Source organism: Filicampus tigris, chromosome 7, assembly GCF_054856515.1.
Source record: "Filicampus tigris isolate MCC_2025a chromosome 7, RoL_Ftig_1.0, whole genome shotgun sequence".
NCBI lineage: Eukaryota > Metazoa > Chordata > Actinopteri > Syngnathiformes > Syngnathidae > Filicampus > Filicampus tigris.
Window position 1 is genome coordinate 11,037,900 of NC_141223.1, and position 9,601 is coordinate 11,047,500.

The window sequence follows — 9,601 nt, forward strand, 5'->3', positions numbered from 1 at the left end:
TTGGTTTCCTTTCGCCAAACTGGAGGCAGATGATAGAGATGTGGAGGCAATAGAGACCATGGCTGATAAATATCTACACTAGGGGTGAGCAATTATTTTCCAAAGGGGCCATGTGAGAAACAGTTGGCCACACTAACCAGCTAACCACAATTGTGTTGCAAATTAATTTAAATGCTGTTACGGCCCACGTTGTGTTGGCCGTTTAAGTGTGTGTGTGTGTGCTCTCCACTGCTCTTCCCTGATTGGTGGCTTTCGTCATCAGTTCAGCCATCCAATCAGAGCAGGGGAGAGTAACCAATTTAGTTCATTTGCTTCAGGTGTGGCACCAGCAAGCAGTTAAGAGGGACTTGGTTGCCGGTGGATGGGGCTGGCTGTGGGTGATGCAGTCAGTCCTGGTATTTTTTGTTTAGCAACGCTCTCTTTTGTTTAGTGCACCTTCTTTGCCATAACCTTCATTTATCCTTTTCTGTAGCCACTATCCATTCGTTTTTGTCATAACTGCGACCATTCATTACTCGATCATTCTATTTGTGTGTGCAGTAGGGCAGTCGGGATTTGGGTGATCACTCTAGTTTGTTGTTTCAATGGCCAGGTTTTGTGTTAGGGCACTTTTCATTGACCCCTTCCAACTCTCACACCTATGTTGGACCCCTCCTCTTTGCCATCTTGAAGAGGGGTCGTAACATTGCATTCGTAGAAAGCAATGAATTCTGTGGTTGTAATAAGGTGAAACTGATTTTTATTTCAGTGTACAATTGCACTAAATAGTCAACATTTGTCACTTTTCTGGGTTTTATATATTGTTCAAGCTTTTTCTTCAAAAAGGATTTTACCTAACATGCAAAAATGTGTGGATGGGCCACTTTAATGTCGAACCCTGGCATGTCTCAAGAAAGCTTTAAGTCTTAACCTTCAAATCTCAAGCAAGTTAATTTGTTGCATCTTATGACAGGATTTGACTCGATAAGTCAAGTCACTTTATTAATGTAATCTGACCTGCAGTATCGGGTGTTAATAAAGACACAATACCAATAAAACCAAATCATGATATTTATTGGCTATCTTAACTAACCTCAATGCATGCATAACACCACTCAAACTACAGTAATCCATTCCAATCAAACTAATTTCATAACATGACTTCAATAATCGTCTAGTTTAATATCTGAGTGTAAATCCAAAACAGTTTAACACCTAGAGCTTGCCCCCAACCCCCTAAAAAATTCTGACAGGATGATAATGTGTTTGTTTAAAGAATATCTCAATAAGTCCTTTCCCTTTTGCAAAATAGATTTGAAAAGGGCCCTGTCTATGAGCTGTGCACAATTTAGCCTCATAATGATCCTGTCATGGTGGAAGACGTGACCAAATCAGGTGTTTTATGCTGGTGCTGCGAGTGCTCTATTTGCAACTGGGACACTTATTACTTTAACAAAATGAATTTCGTGAATTCATTTTTAAAAACATTCATACCATACACTGTTTTAACTTAAATGTACTGTAGCGAATTTATTCCCTGTAGAGGAATCATCATCTTTATTTGTCACATAGATCAAATTTGACCTCTGCATTTGATCCAATCACAGGAGGGGACACAAACACACACTTCTAGTGGCACACACTAGAGCAGGGGGCTATTTGAGTCTCCGGGGAACAGTTTGGGATATCAGTGTCTTGCTCACAGCCATGCATGCGCGGGATGTTGGGGGGGATGGTCCATTCCAGTAGTCACTCATGCTCTGTCAAGATGACTTTTGTTTTATTTTATTTTTTGCCCACATTCTTTCTGCTGGTTGGCGACTTCAACCGGTGTCCCCACACGTTGGCAGGCAAAGATCAGAACCACTTGTCCCCAGCTATCCAAATTGCCCCAATACTGTTTTTAACTCAAATTAATTTAAACCTTACTTTTTTGCCATCCTTTGTCTATAACTGAAACAGTTTAAAACCATTTCTATTTTGTTTTCTCCATTTCTAACTCACCATTTAAAGCAGAATTACGTGTGGCTTGAGAGTCAGTGTCCAAACATCGGTAACCCTGAACTTTGTATCATATCATTATCAACTTGACCTAACTTCAACAAACTACTGACCAAGTTTAAGAACAGGCTCACAAATATACAAATATTTACTGAACAGACTGGACCTCCAGCAGGGCTGTACTGGCACAAAACTAGGCACATGCTCGCAACCTCCTCCTCTGTAACTGAGAAGTCATTTATTTTGTCATACAATACAACAATATAATACAATCCACAGTCAGGCTTTCATGAAATAAAGTGTACACATACCAGAAGCTTGCTCAACACAATACAAGTATAGAATCAGTCAAGTGAAAAGCCTTTTTTTTTTGCCGCGCTTAACTAACTAGATAATGCCATTTTATTTGCTGTTGCTCTGCTTATAGTGTACTTGTATCTCATGCATTCGCTAGCTAACAGCCAATCAGAGGTGACACCGTTTTGCATACTGCGATTAATGTCCCTTTCATTCAAATCATATCTGAAAAGCACAATGACACCAAAATCTCTTCATTGTTCACAATTCTAAGCTGCTTTTTACTTAGGTTTGTTCCTGTGTGGAGCAAGGTTCTAGTTGTGTGCATTTTATTTCATGAAAACATGATTGTGGATGGTATGATAAACAATGACTTTTCAGCCATGTTGTTGTTGCTATGGTGTGAAAAGAATTGATATAATTGAAATTGACTGCACATAGCTCTGCCACTGATGATGATTGGTTCAGTTTTGCTGTCTATATTGTAAATGGATAAAGGGGCTTCTCCTTCTACATTGTAGGCAGGTGGTATAAAATGGAGGAAAGTAATTAATATATCACCGCAAAGGCGCCAGCCCACCGGGCGTCTGCTCGGTGGGAGGGAAAAAGTGAAAGCGTATGCCAGGTGGCCAGTCCAGTTCTGGTCTTCAGATGATGAACAAAGTTCAACATTGTAGTCTGGCTGACCGTTATCATTAAACAAATTTTGCATTGCCGTTTCACATCACACCCGTTGGTGTTTGGGTAAGAGCTCTCAGCACGCCAACACGACATGAAGCTGCAGTCTGATATGAGAAGGGTGTGTTTCTCCGTAGGCTAATCAGGCTATTCCTCCATGACAGTGCAATTCCCAACTTGGCCCCACATACTGACATTAACTAATTCATTTATGCAGTATTTCATCTTCAACCCAAACATAAAAGTTGAGCAGTTTCAAGTCATCCTGTCTCAAGTCTAACCTGAGGCTTTAACTCCCAAGTCAAGTCTCAAGTATTTTTGTTTTTTTGAAGTGAAGTCATGTGATGTCACAAGTCATCAACAGTGACTTGAGTCCAAGTCACAGTGACTGGAGTGTGCTTAACTGTGTGATTCTTTTGCACGCTAAAACAATTAACTATGAACAAATTCACTCACACATAATTTGTGATTTTATATTTTTATTACCAAATAGATGGAAGATTCCACTCCCACTAGAAGGTCACATTTGATCAGTTGCTTGTTCTGTCAGGTGAAAACTGAAGTAATAATAATATAAATAATAATAACGGTAATAATAATAATGGTCTTCTTCTTTTCCTTTCGGCTTTCCCCTGCAGGGTTCGCCACAGCGAATCAATTGCCTCCATCTAACCCTGTCCTCTGCATCCTCTTCTCTCACACCAACTACCTTCATGTCCTCCCTCATTACGTCCATAAACCTCCTCCTTGGTCTTCCCCTTGGCCTCCTGCCTGGCAATTCAAAACTCAGCATCCTTCTACCGATATATTCACTATCTCTCCTCTGGACATCGCATAAATCACCTGCCAAATTTTAGTAGTACTTTGCAACAAATCTATTATCAGAAATATCGAAAGCCAGAATTAGGATTGGTGGATATACTGTATGTATTTGTATGATCTATGGTAAACATAATGAAATAATGCAGTTTAAGCCACAGCAGAAAGCGGAAATACACACTTATTTGGTTAATATGTGTACTGTGCAATACAAATGTGCAAAAAAAGGAGGACAGTTGTTAGTTCAGTGGGCCAGTTTAATTCTATTGCTCTATACAGTAGCAAGGGGTAAAATACCATCTGCTGAAATTCCCTCTGTGGAATAAATAGTGTCAGACCAGATCCTCTTCTCCACCTGGCCCTCCAGAAATAGACTGTAGTGCTTGTATCGGTCATGCTGCTGACTTTGCTGTTCAAATGTCGTTGATTCCTCTTGGACCCACAGCGCAGACATGACTGTTGAGCTGCCTCTTTCTTCCTGAGTGTTACATGGAAATACAATGAATAAGTAAAACAGTGCATTGTGTGGTTAACTCACATATTCCTGACACAGGTAAGGCTGGGCAAAAATCATGGCTGAAAAGTGTTTCACGATCAAGGCTCAAAATGTTTTTTTCTTGCAGGGCAGTTTTGCGAATCAGACATTTGAGAAGCAACTTTCTAATTTTGTGGAGGGTCCAGACATTTCTTAATTTGCCTGCTATTTTGCTGTGCAAAGTTGAATTTCAAAGTTATGCTGCGAATTAACGCGGTTCCAGTCAGACATCTGTGAAAAGTGGACTCATATCACCCAACTACGCCACACTACTGAATGACAAAACACTCAACAAAGTTGCACATGGGATGCTCGATGGGTAGTCTATTCTGGTAAATAAGTGTCAGGGCATGCGGTTTGGTACAAAAATGGAGCGAATGTATGAAAACGGCAACATTAGTTTGACGAAAAAGGTTGTCAAAAAACTGAAGCGTACGGAATCTAGGGCATGCGAAAACCAAGGTTTCACAGTACAGGGAAAATCATTGTTAACAGCGGCCAGTGGACTAATGTGAATTTCGCCCTCGAGTAAATCAGCCCTCGAGTAAGAGCCCTCGTAGGCCAATCAAAGGCTATTCAAGGTCAAATACTGCATTTGTATTATTTATAATGTTTACTTCTGTATTGTCGCCTGCCAGCCGTTAAAACTCAGACTGTCATTTATGTGCATTTTGGACACTGGCTCATGTGGACTGTTTCAGGTGTTCACTGACAATCAACACAGTCATATTGTCTGTCTGTCGCTTGAAATGTATGCGGAAATAAGAATATGAAGGAATTAAATTAACCCTCACCCAGACAACTAACTAGTTTTTGTCTTCTCACCCATCAGATGCAGCTTCCCAGCCACTTTGGAGACAACCTCAACAATCCACAGAGACATAGAAATTAAGGAATTTGTGGTAATAGCAGGTAAGACGTGCGGATCTACTATATTTACCTGTGTTACTGCCATTTCTGCATGTGAAAGTGGTAGATAAAGTGCTGACGTGGCTTGATTCTAGAGAAAGGGATTTGTCTTGACAGGCAGAGAATGCATGCAAGGTGGCACATGCTTATGCAGAGCTAATGCTACATTCGGATCAAATGTGAAATACCACTGCATGCCGCTCGTCTCGCACATGTTTGTACGCCGGCGTGACTACACACTGTGGTTTGCTTCGAGCGGACTCTGACAGGTGGGGCGGAAACATTTTTTACACATCAGCAGTAAATCTGGTGATCGACGCTGTTTGTGTTGGCTGCTAAATGTCATCTTGGTTGATGGTTAAACAGTTGTAAACAACTCAGTCCACTCACACTATAATGCAACTTCCTTGCTCCCAATTCTCCAAGCCTGCTGCTTATTTTTGGTGTTGGTCCCAGCCGGTAAAGGAAGCTGGCTGTGTATGCCTCTTGGTCCCAACGACTGCAATGATATTGTTGTCCCATATTGTTTTAATTCACCACATGCTTTCTGCACTCTAAATACAGTTGGGTTAAAAATAACACAACTTTGGGTCAAAAATGGACCGATCCACTAATTGGGCGGATTTGATCCACTTTCTTGCGTTTTTTTGGACAAATTTTCGGGATTGTTTTGAACAAAACTACCTATTCTTCAGGTTGTTTTCTGTATAAACAACCCAGAAAGTTGGGTGAAATTGACCCAAGTAGTGGATTGGTCCATTTTTGACCCAAAATTGTGTTATTTTTACCCAACTGTTTTTAAAGTGTGTGTGTGTGTGTGTGCATTTCTTTTTTTTACTTTTTCCGTGTGTCTGCTTATTCATTTACATGCGTGATATTGTAAGTGCGTTCTCAAAGCCGATTGGCCAAAAGTTCACTTCATCCTACGCAGGCGAAATCGACGAAGGAGCAAACTTCACCCTTTAAACACTTCAAACGCACCCTCGGTCACGCAACCGAGCCTGACCGCACGGACTGCATTGACCATATATGGAAGCGCAACGCTGGGAACTCTGAGTATGCCTTCGGTCTGCACGTAGCATTAAATTGCACGATTGTAGGAGTAGCAGTTTGGATTCGACTGACACGTTGCAGATAAATGGCCACTGCTGTGGCCGATTGTTTGAGTTACAAGTAGGGCTGAACAATTATGGAAATTAATCTAATTGTGGGGGTTTTTTTTCCTCAAATTAAAAAAAAAAGAATTCCCAAAGGTCCTGTTCAAATGTATTTTTCTTACGATTATTCTTTTTTACACCAAAGTATATATTTTGATCACACCTCCACGATGGCCTGTCCTGTCGGACCATGCTCTTGGTCGGGAGACATCCGTTGTGTGTCAGACTTGTAGTTTGACGACTCGCCGAGTCCAAGATGCAGAACGAATTGATGACACCATGTCTGGTAATCGGACATAGCAACCGTCGTGAACAACAAAAAAAGTCATGTAGTCTGAGCTTGGCATTCGAATCATTACTTCCGCCAAGCACAAATTGTTTAAAGTGGAAGTCAAGCCAAACATATTTTTTTCCAGAATATTTCTATGCCTCCTAGTTGAAATACGGCATTCTGATTAATATAGCATTCGCGGAATATAAGTTAAGCAGCAAAATGCACCCACTTTTAGCCATCTCAGAGGGCGGCCTTTTTGTCACATCTAAGAGCCCTGGCAACTTTGATGTCATCTTCAGCCGACAGAAGTGACAAAATGGCCGCCCCCTGAGCTAGCTAAAAACAGTTGGATTCCTCATATTCCACAAACGCAATATTAATCAGTATGCCGTGTTAAGAATTGTTATCCGTTGGTTCGTGGCAAGGAAGCAATACAACTTTGTTGTGGGTTAATAAGTGAAGCAAAGATAATAGCATAATTTCCAGACGAAAAGCTGATGCTTTTTTCCCCACATTTTGAACCCTGTGGCTTTAAATGTGATGTGGTTAATTTATGGATTTGTACTAACAAGCTTCACGCCGCCAAAACATTTATGGTACTAAAAGGCTTGTCAGGGAGGGCACGCAAAACAAGTATTGCCATACAAGTACAGCCTCTTGCCATCAGTGTGAATAGTGCATTTAAAGTGGCACTCCAAGTTCAGTGGGGGGCTTGGGGTATGTTCGGAAATGGACTCTGTGGGTTTTGTGCACAGGACGAGGCCGATGAAAATGGTGATCAATGACTTTTCTGGGAGGCTACTATGTAACTAGCCGTGTTCGGCATTGTTTGGAAAAAAGCGGTTCAAAATGGCTTTTTTCATCGGTAAATTATTACTTCATCTCCATCAATCAGGAAGTAGCCTGCTAACAAATTCAAATATTGCCACCCACAATTTTGTCCAGTCCTTTTCTCGTTTGTAGTGCATTTGTCAGTAACACACAGACTACACTTGCACAATACAAGGACCAAGACAATAGCTCAAAAAAATGAGAGTAAATAATGCAAGATATGGGGATATATACTTGTCCAGTTGACAGTGCCATGATGGAGCTGCACCCGCTGGCAGAGTAAAAAGGTGTCCATCGCCCACTCTGTTCAGATCTAACGCTTTATTACGTAATGGTACAGGCGTAGCTTTGACATCTCACAGTGTGCAAAAGCACGTCTTCCTGCCAATTGTCAAAAGTCATCACAATCAATAAGTAAAGGATGCAGATTCCTCCCACCTGCTCATTCTGAATCTCCTCCTACTCGCATATGCAGAAATAGCTCCAATTACCTATGCTTCATACTGTGCTCAAACTAACACACCGACATGACCGAGAACTTAATCTGTATTTTTTTTCTTTTGATGTAAATGCCAACATGGAGGCACATGCTTCAACCCTGCAACACAATTCTAGGAAACCCTGCCCTTCAGTGTACTATTTGAGTGGCTTTCTTTCTTTCTTTTTTTTGTCCCATTGGTCTTACTACCAGAATATGACAGGGTTTGTGCATAATTACACATGGTCTGTAAGATGTGCTTAACAATGAGCAGTTTACATGAGTGCTTGTAGCCTAGCGCAGCTGTGACTGATAGATGGTTTTGTAATGTTGCTGCATGCTCCCAGTGAGCGCTAGAAAGAAAAATCTGCCCTTTCTGAGCTTGTGTACGTCTGTATGTGTGCGTGTCATTCATTGCCCATGTGAGGCTCTTTGTCCAGGGATGAGATGAATGATGGTTTAGCAACATGCTCAGAGACCAATACTGAAAACTTAGAGCAGTGTTTGGAAGCTGTCCCTCAATTCAATGCAGCGATTGTTTTATTTTTGTCTGTCTCTTTCCATCTTTTCACGGTGACACGGCATGACCTGACCAGTGGTTGATGTTCCGTTGAGACTGCTTGACTAGTGGAGACTGGAATTACATTTACAGTATGTTTTATAACTTCCAACTTCAAAGTACCCGGTTGGAGTTTGTGTGCTTGGTAGTATCTTTTTTTTATTTTTTTTTCTCCATGTCTTTGTTTCTTGCTTCTCTTTTGTGGTTACCATTTCCAATAATGCTTCTCTGCACTGGTGGTAATGCTGACAAAGAGCTATTTTGAAGATGTACACAAACATATTCCCAGCATCAGTCCCATTACTGTCATATACAACCACAAATGATTTATTTATTCTTAAATGGATGCATGGACAAAGCCAATAACCCGAGTTAACCCAGTAGAGAGTTGATTGTCAAAGTCAAAGAGCAGACTTTACAAAGAAAGACTCAAAAACAACATACAGTAGCTGAAGGAAGAAGGAAATTTAGAAATGGGTGGTAACCATGGCCTCCAGACTTCAAGCAGTCATTTACACCCAAGAAATACAAAATATAATGAAGATATCCAAAGATGAATATGAGACAACAGATCAGCATTGACATAATGCATCTCATACAAAACCTTTTTCTTGTGTATGCCCCAATTTTTTTTCAGTCTACGGCCAAAATAAAGAATTAGCTCTACTGGACTACTGGACTTTTGGAGGCGAGTGTATGTATGTAAAGCATCTATGTCCTGTTAGGACACACATGCATACTTTGCATAAAAATACAAAAATAACGGCTGATCGGATTCAGCTGATCAGATCGGTGGAAAGTGTAATATTTCCAACTGTCCAAACTGTCGCCACTATGTGCCTCACGTTAACATTCATTGCTTTTATGTAGCTGCAAAAAAAAAAGTTTTTTATGTAACATATATGGTATGAATTCAAACTGCTTTTAACTGTTTTAATATGTGACTTTTATTAAAACAAATTTTAGTTGACCCCTGCATACTCATGGTTCGACAACCACGGATCCACACGTTCACAGATTTTTCAAACAATTTTTTAATTGTACTTGAATATACAATTAAGAGATTGTCGAATGAATGGGAAAT

The 9,601-nt window shown here is 40.6% G+C and overlaps 1 protein-coding gene across 2 annotated transcripts in view; it reads left to right on the forward strand.

Moving 5' to 3' along the window:
* Positions 1–9,601, forward strand: part of pik3cb (phosphatidylinositol-4,5-bisphosphate 3-kinase, catalytic subunit beta) — a 54,246-nt gene that overhangs the window by 14,135 nt on the left and 30,510 nt on the right. For both annotated transcript variants that reach the window (XM_086035940.1, XM_086035939.1), the window contains exon 2: positions 5,142–5,221. The gene's annotated coding sequence lies outside the window, so the exon portion shown is untranslated. The remainder of the gene's footprint in view (positions 1–5,141; positions 5,222–9,601) is intronic.